General features: G+C 48.7%; 1 protein-coding gene across 3 annotated transcripts in view; it reads left to right on the top strand.

The window, feature by feature from the left end:
• TAF5L (TATA-box binding protein associated factor 5 like) overlaps positions 1–15,504 on the top strand; it is a 353,159-nt gene that overhangs the window by 306,352 nt on the left and 31,303 nt on the right. The gene's annotated exons all lie outside the window — the stretch shown is intronic.

A 15,504-nucleotide genomic window follows, 5' to 3' on the forward strand; every position in this document is an offset into this window, starting at 1 on the left:
CCTTTTCCAGGTTCCAGTGTGGGATCTAAACTTGGTTCTAAAATTTCTCACCTGTGTTCCATTTGAGCCTTTACATTCTTGTCCACTAAGGCTCCTTACGTTGAAGACAATACTCCTTGTAGCATTGACATCAGCCCGCAGGGTAAGTGAGTTGCAGGCGCTTTCGAGCGGTCCTCCTCACACCATCTTTTATAAGAACAAAGTAGTTCTTAGGGTTAAACCTTCTTTTTTTTGCCAAAAATTGTTTCGGATTTTCATCTGTCACAGAAAATAACTTTACCTACGTTTTACCATCCTCCTCATGCAAGCAAGGAAGAGGAGCGACTTCATAGACTATATCCCAGGAGAGCTCTTATCTTTTACATCTCAAGATTGGCAAAAATTCGTCAGTGTGATCAACTTTTTCGTGGGATACACTGGACGTAAACTGGGCCTTCCGGTAACTAAACAGACATTATCCAGATGGATAATTTTAGCCATAACAGAATGTGACAGATTGGCGGGAAAAGAACCACCTTATGGACTGAGAGCTCATTCGACCAGGGGCATGGCAACTTCAACAGCACTAAAAAGGGGTGTCCCTGTGCAAGATATTTGTGCAGCGGCCACATGGTCATCCATGCACACCTTTATAAAAGATTATGCATTGGACTCGACTTCTTCTCAAGGAGGTCTGTTTGCGAAATCTGTACTCCTTTCTGTACATGATTAAAAAAGATAATGTGCTCCCACCTCCAATACAAAACTGCTTTGGGAGTCTATCTAAGATGAGGAATACGTGGGAGGACACAATCCATTCGAAGAACAAGTTACTTACCAACTGTAACGTTCTTTCGATTGGATGCTCCTCCCACGTATTCCTCATCGACCCTCCCATCCTAACCCCACGGTACAGTTTACGTGAATTACCCTCTAAACTCTTTTAGGGCTTGGGTCAAAAGAGGAATTTCATTGACTATCAAAATCCATGGACAATCATATACGAAAAAACAGAACTGAAGCCAACGGGCGCGCTCAAGGCTCTTATACGGGGGATGACGTCGGTGCTCGACGGATGCCGCCGAGGGACATCAATGCTGCGGCCTCGAGTGGAGCGCCCCCTGCTGGAGAGAGGAAAATGTTTCCGAGGCGAAACCTAAAGGTAAGGATATATCTAAAATGAGGAATACGTGGGAGGAACATCCAATCGAAAGAACGTTACATACAGTTGGTAAGTAACTTGTTCATCTCACCTAAACCAATATCTAAAGGATCTGCGACTACTTAAGAGGAGTTGCGAAACAGCATGGAGGCTTAACCCCTCAGAAGATCACAAAATAAAATTAAGAGATCTCCTCCCAATATAAAAAGAAATCCATTTGGCCAAGCGGAACTCATTCAATAAGCGTACATCCAACGCTAATTCAAATATGAGGGAACTGTTCCCTATTCTCAAGTGACTTGAGTCACCCTCCCCCACACCGGATATATGCTCCAAAGACAAAACTTGGTGCTCTGATATTCAACAAGCACTATCAAGTAAAATCTCCTTACTCCAAATGAAAATGGCCAAAAAAAAGCCTCCCTTACACAACCACCCAAGACTCACAACCCAACTACAGACTATGCTCTAAAGGAACAGGACCCATTGGCATGATTTATGTTCTCTAAAACTTCTACCCTTGAGGTGGAGAAAGTCATCCTCTCTCTCAAGCCTTCAAACTGTCAGGGCGATACCTGCCCTGCCCAGCTCATAAAAGACGCCGCTAGAGATCTTTCCCCATTTATCGCAAAACTTGTCAACTCTTCATTCGCATCCGGCACTGTACCCACTAATCTAAAGCAATCTTGGGTTCTACCACTTCTCAAAAAGCAAACGCTAGACCCACACATAACCACGAACTACCGTTCTATCATGACAATCCCTTTTCTGCTAAAAATCCTGGATAAGATTACTTATAATCAAATCCAAAGTTTTCTGGAACAACACAAACTCCTAGGAGAGCGGCAATCAGGATTTCGACCCCAACACGGCACAGAGACTGCACTCATTGATTTGAAGGCGCAAATAGATGAACTAAGAGATAAAGGAAAAATGGCTCTCCTTTTGCTGTTAGACCTATCGGCGGCATTTGACCTTGTGGACCATGGAGTACTTTGCAGCCATTTAGATTCTGCCGCACATTTCTCCAGAGAGGCCATAACTTGGATTGAATCCTTTCTTAGCAACAGGACCATGAGGGTGTTCTCACCATCAGCAGCGGCTGACCCGATCCCCATCCTGTGTGGAGTTCCTCAGGGTTCCTGTGTCTCCCCCACTTTATACAACCTATTTACTAAGCCCCTTTTTGATGATCTGGACCTTCTTGGTATCACCTACACTAACTATGCAGATGATACCCAGATTCTCCTCCCACTTTCTGGGGATTATAGTAAGGATTTGGCCTTAGTAAATAGGGTGTATATCATCATCCAGGCATGGATGGCAACTCGCGTTCTATGCCTGAATGATGACAAAACAGAACTCCTCATCCTAGGGACTCATTCTAACCTCAAACTAAGCCAAGACTACACCTCTTTTGAGATTGATGGCAATATTATTAAGGTGTCTAAGGAGGTGAAAACACTTGGCTTCTACCTGGATGCCACCCTCTCCTTCGACTAATAGGTGAAGTCACTGGCATCGGCCACCCCCTACACATGTAAGCTCATTCGAGCGGGCAAACACTTTCTCTCAGACTACAACTGCCTTATCCTAGCGAGAGCCCTAATCCTCTCTAGGCTTTACTATTGTAATGCCCTCTACATTGGAGCCAACAAATCCATCACCCATTGAATTCAAATCTTACAAAATGATGCCCTGAGAGCTGCCCTTGGTGTGTCCAAAAGATCGCACATTTCAAAGATGAGGCGCCAAAATAATTGGCTCTCCACCCAAAATAAAATCCATCTGAAAGTGGCATCCATTGTTCACAAAGCCCTGAACAATGCCGCACCGAGCTATCTCGCAAACAAATTCATAAAAAGAAACCATACACGCCCAGGTAGAACTGCACATGCCAATAGCCTCATCATACCAAGATTGTATGTCAAGACCGGAGGCTCACATTATGCTTCTCTTTCTCTATTTAAATATATAAAGAAAAGCTCAGCAGCAAGATATAGTTTTTATTTTATTTGTTTATTTTTTACAGTGCACCCGAGTACCATATAACATGTGCATAGAGAAAGGTGCACTAGAAAAAACATATATAAATGATATAACAAGTAGAAAGTCTCGTAATAATTCCTTAAGACCTTGAACAACATTAAACTCCATTTCCCAGAATGCTTGTGGAAAGTTTATTTCGAGGCCTTCAACACGTGACCTGGGTCCTCAAATGAGTGTCTGAGTCCCCAAATAAACAGTCTTGAACATGATGCAACTTCCTCTTTCTTTGCTGCTCACAGCAAGAGATAAGTGCATCATGTTCTAGAACTGTTTTATATTCTTTGTATTGTCGTGTTTCACTTATATTTAATTATTTGTATTGACTTATGGCAGCGCGTTTCATTTCCATTATGTTAAATGCTTTTGTAAGTTTCTGACGAATGCATTGCGTCCTCTCGGCCTCCGTGATTTTCTCTCCGACGCCAGATGCTTCCTGATGGCGTCGGAGAATGCTACACGCTTCCAAAATTGCTTAATTCGACTTCTCTGAGCCGCACACATGTGTAACGCAAGGGTCTGCTTATGCGAACCCTTGCGCATGTCCCTCGTTCGCATCCCTTACTCAGCCCGAGTTGCCTGAGCCCGGGGAAGCCGCTCGGAGCTCCAGTGTGACTGCGGCACCACCCGCGGTCACCAGAGGGAGCTCATGCTCTGCAGGTTTCTTTCTCTGCATCCTGGTGCTCGCGAGCGCATTTCTGCTACCCTTTTCATAACGGTTTTGCGATTGCGAGTGTCAGAGCAGGATTAATACTGTGAATTATAATTAGAGCTAATTTGCATATAAAAAGAGGGAGACTTTCACAATAGACAATCGCAGCCCATTGATCAGGGCTACATTGAAGCTCCATGTATACTTGACAGTGGGCTTGAGATGAGGCGTTCTGTGTTTTTAAAAAAAGAACAGAAAGGTGCAGTACAGGAATGGCAGCCCAGTACTTCCCTCAGGATGGCCAGGTTTGGTCTGAATACGAGGAAGATACTTGCCAGATAGATTACCAGATAGACGAAGTGGCGATGGCAAACAGCCTAGAAAAAGTGCTGAGTTCTTCAGTGGAGACCAGCGTCAAAAGAGCTGTATCTGAAATGCTCCTGCCTATCCAGCAGCACCTGGACGACTTGGAGGAGCACCTACAAGAAAACTCCCTACCAAAAAAGAAGACACAAAAGAGAAAGCACCTTTCAGGCGGGGGGGGGGGTGTACTCTGGCTCGCTTGAGAAAAAACTCTACGACCCCCATCTACGCCCCCCGAGCCAGCCAGAACCAGCCACTGCTGCCTTATCAGACGCCTTCTCCAGGCTGAAAAAGGCCTTTTTGGATAGGAAGGAAACCCCTTCCACTGATGGACCCTCTTACCCCGAGGAAGAAAACAGGGGCACTAGACCCTCAAGCCCAGAAGGTTACCAACAGGGCACTGATCAAGAGGGATTTGATTTCGGCAATCTATCTCCCACCTCTTCAGACGAGGACACGCACCCTCAACATCAGGGATTTCGGCAGCCCCCATCCCTAAGAAACCAGCCAAGGAACTCTCTCCTTGTAAGGGGATGTTTACTCCGGAAGACTTGGTACAACCCACATCCACCGACTGGGAACCGTCTCCGAGAACAGCGGAATACATAAGACAGGTTATGCAAACCCCTGGAAAAGGAGGTTACAGCGAGACTCGGGGCAGAATGCCCACGCCCAGAGATTCCAGGCAAAGTGGCCCTGACGCCGGAGTTAGACTCCAAAATTATTACTTTTCTTGGAAAGCATGTCAAAGACCCACGAAAAGGCATAGATTGTGCCTGGAGGTCCTGCCAGGAACAGGGTATTGGACGTCACTGGTCCTCTAGCAAAGATGATGGACCTTGCCGAAGCAGCCATAGCTTCTGGAGACCCCATTGATCCAGTAATCCTCTCTGGTTGGGCCCAGAGAGCCATCTGTTTACTGGGTAAAGCCAGCTGTGCCATCTCGGCAAAACGCAGCAAAGGCATCCTCTACAAGATTGACGCCAAACTAAGCGAACTAGCAGGCACCGAATCCGGGGCCGCGGCACAGGGTCTGCTCTTCGGCGATACCTTCATGATGGAAATGTCCACATTCGTTGGCACCTTCACAGCTTTAGACAGAGCTCAAACCTGCGTAAAAAGTTTTCTCCTCCAAATATTTTCTCCAGGTCCGGACGAGCTAGAGGTCGCTCTTCCGGCCGATACTTTTTTGATCAAAGACCTGAGCAATCCAGGGATCAACACAACACCTGGCAGGATCGCTCAGATACCTTCTTCCCTTCGAGAGGGCGAAGAAAAGGTTGTGGTTGGGAGAGCCGCTAGATACCCAGCAACAAACCACAGGTCCGTCTGCCTATAGCAGCGCCAGAGTCGCAAACGCCTATAGGAGGAAGGCTAGCTCCTTTTGCGCATGATTGGGATTCCTTATCAGGATGCATGGGTCAGAGACAGTTTGCGGTATGCACCTAGAATTCTTTGCACAACCCTTTCAAGCAGGTTGCTCCATTCCGATTACAGTGTCCAAAGAGGACGAGGTAGCGCTGGACAAGGAAATTCACAGCTTAGCTTTGAAACAAGCAATTCGCCCCTGCACAAGGCGGTTTCTTCAGCCCCATATTTCTGGTACGCAGAAAGCAAAAAGTGCGCCCAGTGATAAACCTAGGGGCTCTCACTGACTTTATTATTTACTGCCATTTCAAAATGGAGGGTATTCACATGCTCAGGGACCTCCTGAGACCCAACGACTGGCTTATGCTTCTGGATCTGAAAGATGCTTACCTTACGGTACCTATACATCGGGACCACGCAAGTTATCTGAGATTCTCCTGGAAGCACTAGGACTTGGGAGTTCACGAGTATACCATCTTTGGGCTTTCACCAAGCTACTGAGACCAGTAGTAGCACATTTAAGAGAACAAGGTGTCCGGCTGATAATATACCTGGACGATTTTATTTTCATGGCACAATCTCAAGCTCTGGTAGAACAGACCAGGCTGGCCATAGACATACTACACAGTCTCGAATTCCTCATAAATTGGGAGAAATAGATCCTTCACTCACCCAGGAACCTAGAGTTTCTAGGGTTTGTAATAGACACCGAATCTGCTCAGCTCCATCTCCCGATGGCCAAAATTCACTCCACCAAACGGGAGATTTGCAGACTCCTGCAGAGGGACGACAAATCTCTTCGAGACTTAACGAGGATATCCAAGCTATATTTCCCGGACCTCTCCACTTACGGGAATTACAGAGACTAAAAGGCCAGCACTTAAGACAGTCTCTCTTACTCCCAGCGGCTAACGCTATCCCCAGAAGTGAGAACAGAACTCAACTGGTGGCTCACACACATGGAGGCCTGGAACGGCCGAGCAATCTTCGGATCTGCCCAAGACATAGTGTTGGAGTCAGACGCCAGCCGCTCTGGCTGGGGAGCGAGATGCGGTCCGGTGGCCACAGGAGGAACATGGTCACCTCAGGAACTTGAGATGCATATAAGCTGTCTAGATCTCCTAGCGGGCTCCTTCGCTGTGCGCTCTTTTGCCAGAGGCAGAGCGAGTTGCTGTATCTTGCTGAAGATGGACAACATTTCAGCAGTACGATACATCAATCATCTGGGTGGCACCAAATCCCGGCCCCTAGCGGAACTAGCCAAAGATTATGGCATTTCTGCCTAGAACACCTGATTTCGGTCACGGCAGAGTATTTACCAGGCCTCACGAACGTAGTGGCAGATTGGTACTCCCGACATATGATCGATTACAGCGACTGGAAGCTTGACGGAGAAGTTTTCTTTTGCCTTCAGCAGGTTTGGGGTCCCTTATCCAAGGACCTGTTTGCCTCACGCCTCAACACTCAGCTACCAGTGTTTTTCAGCTGGAAACCGGATCCGGCAGCGACCGCAACGGATGCTTTCCTACAACATTGGACCGAAGGAGTACACTATGCCTTTTCCCCCCTTTAACATGATTGCGAGGACCCTGTCGAAGGCCCGTCAGGAAGGAACGGAACTGGTCCTCATAGCCCCGGTCTGGACCTCTCAGACCTGGTATCCACCTGGTAAGCTACTCTTAAAATACTCCAACTCATGGAACACCTCGAGGGACTTGTGCCAGGACAAAGGATTACATCCAGTTTCAGCACCTATAAAAGAAATTCTAAATTTCCTAGCATCCCTAGTTGAAAGGGGTCTCGCCTACAGGACAGTTAACGCCTACCGCTCTATCTCAGCAGGCCACAACCTCATACAAGGGATCCCAGCAGGAGAGCATCTCCTTGTTTGCAGACTACTCAAAGGTGTTAGACTTCATCCCGCCTCTGTCCCGCTACGGCAAGCTTTGGGACGTTAAAGTGCTGAATCTTTCTTTATCTTGGCCAAATAATGAGGAATTATCCCGCACTGCTCTATCTAGCAAACTCACTACACTGCTCTGCCTCGTCTCCTGCAGGAGAGTTTCTGACGTCAGAGCCCTCTATCTAGCGGGCAGAACCTTTTCCCCCCCAATGGCATTGTGTTCCATATACATAGGACGACAAAGTGCAACTAGAGTGATTTCTTACCCTGCTTTTAGGGACCAGCCCAAGCTCTCCTTTGTCAGATGCCTGAAGGCCTACAAAGAGTTTACAGCTCCTCTTAGAGCCTCTCCTAATGACCAGCTATTAATAGCTTTGCGCAAACCTCATAAAGCAGTTTCCGCTTCAACCCTTGCATGCTGGGTGCAGTGGACTTTAACCCAAGCAGGAATAGTTACCTTGCACTTCGGAGCCCACTCGGTGAGAGGAGCCATGGCTTCCAAGGCCTTCCAGGTTGGAATCCGACTGGAAGATAGCATGAGAATGGCGGACTGAGCAAGTGAATCTGTATTCAAGCAATACTACCTGAAACCGGTAGGACAGCCGGCATCCATTGTGGCAAGTAAGCTTTAAACGAGCATAATGTGAGCCTCCGGTCTTGACATAAAATAAAGATTTTCAATAATAACTTACTAGAAAGTCTTAATTCTATTAAAGACACAGAGGCAAGCATTATCCCACCTGGCGAGAAATGAAGAATGTATCATGCTTGATAATTATTATATATATTCATTGCTAAGAATATTACATCATTTTGAATGCATGATGGGTTCTCAAAATAACACAATGTATTTCTCTCCCACCCCTCTAAGGGAACTAGGGTTGTGATATACTTCAACTTGAGTTATTTATCTCTCTTGACAGCGTCAACAGACAAGTCCGCCTAATCCACGGCACGTTTTGAGATGGCTTCAGTTCCAATCCTTCTATTGGCCAAGTATGCAGCCTCCAAAGAGGAAGCTGCATCATGTTCAAGACTGTTTGGGACTCAGACAGTCCTTGGAGGACCCAGGTCACGCGTTGGTGGCCTCGAAATGAACTTTCCACAAGCCTTCTGGGAAATGGAGTTTAATGTTGTTCAAGGTCTTAAGGACTTATTATGAGACTTTCTACTTGTTATATTGGTTATATATGTTTTTTTCTAGTGCACCTTTCTCTATGCACATGTTGTATGGTACTCGGGTGCACTGTTAAAAAAAAAAATATATATATATATTGCTGCTGAGCTTTTCTTTATATATTTAAAGAAGGAAAAGCATGCTTGCCTCTGTGTCTTTAATGGAATTAAGACTTTCTAGTAAGTTATTATTGAAAATCTTTATTCAGGCTAACTAAGGCAGGGGAAGGCAGCTTCCAGGTTCGAGCGGCCCAATTATGGAATTCGCTGCCTCACCCTTTACGCGAGGAACAGCCCTTTCTGAAATTTCGATCCAACTATATTAACTTACTGAGATATGCAAATGATTAGCCCACTAGCGCCTACTCATCGTCTCGAGACCCCCTGTTATAGACCTATTACTGTCCTGCCTATTGTTGCTCCTGCGGACATTTTCACCCTGACCACTGGCCGATGAGCTAATGTCCACTTAGTGCATGTGCATATACTGTCGTCATTGTACCTTGTACTTACCATGCCTGTATGTAAACTGCAATTGCCCTTCCACCTGTACATATACTGTATTTTATATGTATCCCATGACCCTACCCTGTAACTTGAGCCTCGCATTTTCTGTACTGCTGCGCCCGGCTACCTACGGGTTTGGTGCGCATTATAAGTGAATAAAACAAACAAACTTCCTGCAGGATGTCACAGCGTGGCTATCTTTTGGATGGAAACGCCTTCTCATCTTAGTTCTAGCCCGAGCCTGTTGGACAGCCTCATTATTTAAATCTGTTTATTGGTAAATGAGCATCAACCACGTGTATGTCAAAGCAGTGATCAGATCTACACTTCAGGGAACAATTACAAAAAGAAAACGAAACAAACGAATGCATCTGACCTTGCTTACCATGCAGTATCTAAATAGGAGTCAGTGTTCATAGTTAGTACCGCAGCTCGGATATGGATGCTCAGGAAGGAAAGGCCCGACTGCCGATCCCAGCGCAACTACGGCGCGTCTGAAGGTTCGTGTCAAGCAAGTCATAACTTTGCCCCCCATTTGGTTCTTGTGCCTATATAAAGGAGCGCCCCGGTATTCGTGGTGGGTCTAATGTCAGGTGGGCTGAACATTGCAAGCAGCAGCGCATTCTAAGCTATGTTCTCAGTGGGTTCTCCGCATTCCTCATGGATCTGAACCAGGTCTTGGTTTCAGCTGTACTCCATATCTTGTGCTCATTGCGCCAGAGGAGATATTGTGGGCCCTCTTTCTGCCTCCATGCCATGGCAATTCTCTTGACTAGCACACAAGCCGGGTCCATACACTTGATGAAGTGTCTACTTTTGTCTGGCCTGGGGTAAGCTCCCAGTAAACACTCCATTGGGGACCAGTGATAACTTCTGACACCTGCCTTTGTACACGGCTCCTCTATCTGATGCCAAAAGGCACACACCTTCGGGCAACCCAAAAACTTATGTATAATTTTCCGCACTGTCATTATCACGCTATGGGCAGCTAAGCAGCACCTTGACATCAAATTTCGCAACTCTACTGGGGGTCATGTTTGGATCATTCTCAGTTTCGTACCTCTGTCATATGCCGCTCTCAGCAAACCCCTATACTGCCTGGAAACGGGCCTCCAGCCATCCTCCAATTCGTACGACAGCTGCTTGTTAGGCTCAGGTTCTCCAGGCCAATGGGGCCACCTAAGTTAGGAGTGAGTCACACCTCTTGGCAACTGCCAGATCGCAACATCCAAGCATGCGTCTGCCGTCATAGGCACGTTTGGGAAATAAGGGTTCTGCAGCTTAAGCACTCTCATAGATCGTCCCCACACCGGTTTCCCTAGTCTAATCAGGAGTGATGCCAGCCCAAGACAGCGGTCTGTGATCCACAGGGCTTCCTTGAGCACTGCAGGATGCGCAATCACCTTCAACAGGTTAGATTCCATTGTTGGTTCATCCTACAGCCAGTCTGCAACGTGTTGAAATTGGGCAGCTAGGAAGTAGAGTTCCAGCCAAGGCAACTGCACACCCCCATCCACATAACATGCAGAGGGTGGTCAAGGCTATATTGGTGGCCGTTCGCGCCAAGACCAAGGCGGCCATTTTGGATGTATCCCTTACACCTACGCCATCGGCATCCGGTGTAGGGATTGGTTCTGTTGGTGAGCATAGGTTTCCTTGTGCACATCAGTTTCGTCCAGTTTATGACTGGAACGCCCGGCTGCCCCTTCCGCACAATATCTCGCTGCTTCCGGGTTCAGCACCCTTGATTTATGTGGACACCTCTGGGGATGGGCCTTCTTGGCAACCCCCCCCCCCTGTGTCCCTGGAATTATCCTCCTCATGAGAGGCCTCCTCCGGCCACCCCAAAGCGGTCACCAGAGGACGCGTTTTTTGGCAAATTTCAGGTACTTATGCGTACCGACCCCATGAGAGAGTATTTCAAGGGTCTGTTTAGGGACATATGCCCACCTGCGCCGTCGGTTCCACTGGCGCCTCCAGTGATTCCGCAGGGCCTCCCCCTACCCTTCCGCCTTTGCCTCCATTGTCCCCAGTGGACAAGGTGATTGTGGTACTCGACGTGGTTCAGCAGGATCTTGACCTGTCGGATGATGTACAGGGTGAGCAGGACAGCGAAGACCAGCCCCGCTCTATTGGAGCCTTTCATGACCGGGTACTGGACATGTGTCTGTTAGATGTCCCAGTGCCCGAGGCACCCGCTCCGCAGGAAGGTGTGCTTTCGGGGGCGTTCACCTTGTCTCCTTCGGAGCGTACCGGCCTGTTCTTACAGAAAGACGTTTTGGCCGAGCTCCGTAGAGTCTGGGAGAAGCCACACTCTGGACTGTTTGTCAATAAGAAAATTGATGCGCTACAGGCTGCATTCTTCGGAAGAGGTGGCCTTAGCATCTTGCCCGCCCCCCCCTCCTCCACAGTGGTGGCTGCAGCCACCTTGCAGTCCAGGCCTGCAGCATCCTCTTCTACGATGGCTACTCGGGTCCTGGGGAAAGAGGACAAGCTTCTCGACTCCCTTGGAAGGAAGATTTTTGCTAATTCAGTCCTGCAGCTACGGCAGGCTAACGCAGAGCTGGTGTTAGCGGGGGCGAATATGAAGATGTGGAAAGGTCTGTCGGAGTTCGACAAGTTTATTCCGGTTGAAAAACTGGAGGATTTTAAGGCGGGATTGTCAGATGCCAAGATGCTGGCCCAGGATCTGCTGGAGGCCCCGGCTCATCACGTAGACACTTCTGCCCAGGGCCTTATGCTGGGAGTTGACACTTCTCGGCAGCTTGGCTACACGCCACCGCGTTCTCCAAGGAGGTGCAGGACAAGGTTTTAGACCTGCCGTTTGACGGCAAGGAGCTTTTTCATTCCTCAACGGATGTGGAGCTGACCAAAACAAAGGATAGCACCCAGACCGTCAAGTCCCTGTCCGTCCTGGTGAAACCGCCTTTTAGGATGGAGAGACTGTTGTCACAAGCCTGGCCCTCCTCTGGATTCAGGGGATTTCTAGATCGAAAATCCCGCAGAATGGATACCCCTTCGGGAAATGCCTGTCGGAGGCAGCAATGGACTTGGTTTTTCTCCCGCTCCTCAGCCTCCTCCTTAGGTTCAGGTGGTAACACCACCGAAAAGCCTGCCAAATGAGGGTTCTCCGCACTCGCACGAGACCCAGGTGGGAGGACGCATTGCGTCTCATTGGGAGGTGTGGCAGACCATCACTGAGGACCGGTGTGTCTTGTCGCTCGGGCGGGCTTCCGCTTACCCCTACCCCATCCTTCAACCCTCCTTTCCAGCAGTTGGGGTCGCCCTCCCTCAGAGCCGAGGTTCAGAAGGTGCTGGACCTCAGAGTAGTGGAAACCGTTCCCCTTGGGTGCGAGGGCAGGGCTTCTACTCCCGACTGGTTACAGTGCCCAAACCCAACCAGGCTGGCCTGCGCACCATCCTAGACCTTTCCCAATTCAATCTTTTCCTACCCCAAGAGCAATTCAAGGTGATCAAGCCTGGCCAAATAAGGTCCTCTTTGCAGATGGGCGATTGGCTCAGCGTGGTGGACCTGCAGGATGCGTACATGCATATACTGATCTGGAATCCACACGGGGGATACCTCTATTTCTCTGTGGGAGAGGAGCATTTCCAGTTTCGAGTGCTTCCTTTTGGCCTCAGCTCGACACAGCTTGTCGTTACGAAGATGTCAGTGATTGCAGCTTATCTTCGTCTGCAGGGTATCCATATGTATCCGTATTTGGACGACTGGCTCTTACGCAGCCCTTGCCCGTTGAAAGCCGCAGGCAATCTTCAGTCTCTCCTCCAGCTCCTGTTCCATCTTGGGCTTCCATGACGGTCTCTCAGGAATTGATTTTCCTGGATTTTCCTGGGTTTTCGCTGGAACATGATCGACTGTAGAGTTTACCTGACCGGGGTCAGAATGGGCAATCTGTTGGCCACGTGTCAGATGTTTGCGCAGTCGGAGAGCATGTCGGCCTGGTGGTTCCAGAGGCTTCTGGGCCTCATGGCCTTGTGTGTTTTGGCTCTACCTCTCAAGATGAGGCGGACTCAGATGGCTCTTCTGAGTTCTTGGCGGCAGGCTGTGGATCCGGACTCCAAGTTGATTTTGATTCCGGCTTCCATGAGAGCGGACCTGGAGTGGTGGTCGTCTCTCAGCAACCTGTCGGTGGGTGCAGGTTTTCAAGACCCAGGCCCGATGGTAACTGTCACGACGGACACCTCTCTTTTGGGGTGGGGTGCGACGTTGGATCTTCTTCAGCTCTCGGACCTCTGGTCACCTCAGGACAAGTTCCTTCACATAAATCCTCTGGAGCTTCTGGCGATTTTTTTTTTTTTTTTTTTCTTTTTTTTTTTTCTAGCGCTCAAGGCGTTCCGACCAGTCATTGCCAAAAAAGTGGTCTGTATCCGCACGTACAATGTGGTGTATGTATTACATCACGAAGCAAGGGGGCACCAATTCTCCTCTCGTGGACCTGTCCATCTAGATTTGGGACTGGGCGGTTCGTCATTGTCTGGCTGGTAGCAGTACACATCCCGGCCTACCTGAACATTACGGCAGGCGCCCTCAGTCGATGGACAATGGTCAGCTACGAGTGGGAACTGAAGGTGGAGATCCTCTCATGGATTTTCCTGCGTTGGGGCACTCCGGAAGTGGACCCCTTCTCAACGTCGGCAAACAAACTTCCTCTGTATGACTCCAGAAATGGTCTGGGGGCATCCTCTCTGGGGGATGCCCTTGAGATTCCCTGGCACAACATGAGGGCCTATGCGTTCCCGCCTCTGATTCATCGGACGATTTGCAAGCTGAAGAACACAGTGAATTGTTCTCTTCTGCTGATAGCCCCGTGGTGGCCGGCCAGGTTCTGGTTCTCAGAACTTCAACACCTATCGGTTTGTGCACCATTCAGGCTACCGGTGAGTCCCGATCTGCCTCACCAGGGAGATCAGCAGCTGTGGCACCCCTCCCCACAATCATTCAGTTTGGCGGCATGGTACCCGAGTTCAGGTCCTTAGAACATCTCAACCTGTCTGCTGATAACATGCGCATTATTCAGTAAGCCAGGAAACCCTCGACAAGATCTCAGTATAGAAGCAAATGTCTTAGGTTCTGTCACTGGTGCTTGGACAAACAGCTGGACCCAAGGGCGGCTACGATTGACACTGTCCTGTCCTTCATTTCCCACCTAGCAAAGTCGGGCATTCACGTTCTGTCATGCAGAACTTATCTTTCAGTGGTATCCGCCTACCTATCCACGGACCAATGCTCTTCTTCTCTGTCTAATCCAGTGATTAGGAGACATTTCGCAGGTTTGACGTGCTTTTATCCCTCAGGTTTGCAAACCGCACCCGACGTGGGATCTGAATGTGGTCCTCACGGCGTTGTGCCATAAACCGTTCGAGCCAATGGCCATGGTGGACCTTAAGCACCTTTCGTGGACGGTGTTTTTTTTTTTGGTTGCCCTTACTTCAGCAAGGCATGTGAGTGAGCTCCAAGCTTTGTTGGTGGAGCATCAGTTCTTGGTTTTCCACAAGGATAAGGTGGTCCTACGGACAAATCATTCTTTCCTGCCAAAGGTGGTCTCTGATTTCCACCCTGAATCAGTCAATCTTCCTGCCGGTCTTCTTTCCGAACCCTGCTTCAGAAGCGGAAAGGGTTCTGCATTGTTTGGATGTTAGAAGGGCTCTTAAGTACTATCTAGACAGAACATCAGAATTTAGGAGCTCTTAACTATTGGTGACCTTTGGTAATCCACAAGTTAGACGGGCCTCTAAGGCGACTATCTCCAGATGGATCGCTGCTTGCATTACGGGGTCTTACACTGTCCAAGGGTTGCAGCCTCCCAAAGGTATTCATGCACACCTGGTGTGGGGCAAGGCAACTGCAGTTGCCTTTCAGAAATGTCCCCTGGCAGACTATCGCAAAAGCGGCTACGTGGGCCTCCCCATTGGCTTTTTGTAAGCATTATTGTCTCGACCAGAGCTCTAGGTCTGATGCTCAGTTTGGCCAGGCTGTGCTGAAGAACCTGTTTCAGTAAGGGGTTTTCCATCCACCTGTAGTTCCTGTAAGAAGTGCTTGGGAATCTCCCATAAGTATGGAGGAAAGGGGACAGGACATAGGAGTATAACCAGGTCACTCACCGTAGAGACCACCTTACTCCTAGTCCATAGTCCCCTTTCCTCCATACGCGCGCCGTCCCCTCTAATAAGGTTCCTCTGTTATTGCTTAAAGGTCTCTGACCTGGCGATAGAAAAGGACTGATGGGTTATGCGCAGGGCTGAGCTAAGATGGGGGGGGGGGGGTTACAGCCGCGGGCAGTACCCCTCGTAGAAAGAGAGGAAGGACTCAAATGTGTGCAACATTTT

Source organism: Ambystoma mexicanum, chromosome 4q, assembly GCF_040938575.1.
Source record: "Ambystoma mexicanum isolate Mex_15411 chromosome 4q, UKY_AmexF1_1, whole genome shotgun sequence".
Lineage (NCBI taxonomy): Eukaryota > Metazoa > Chordata > Amphibia > Caudata > Ambystomatidae > Ambystoma > Ambystoma mexicanum.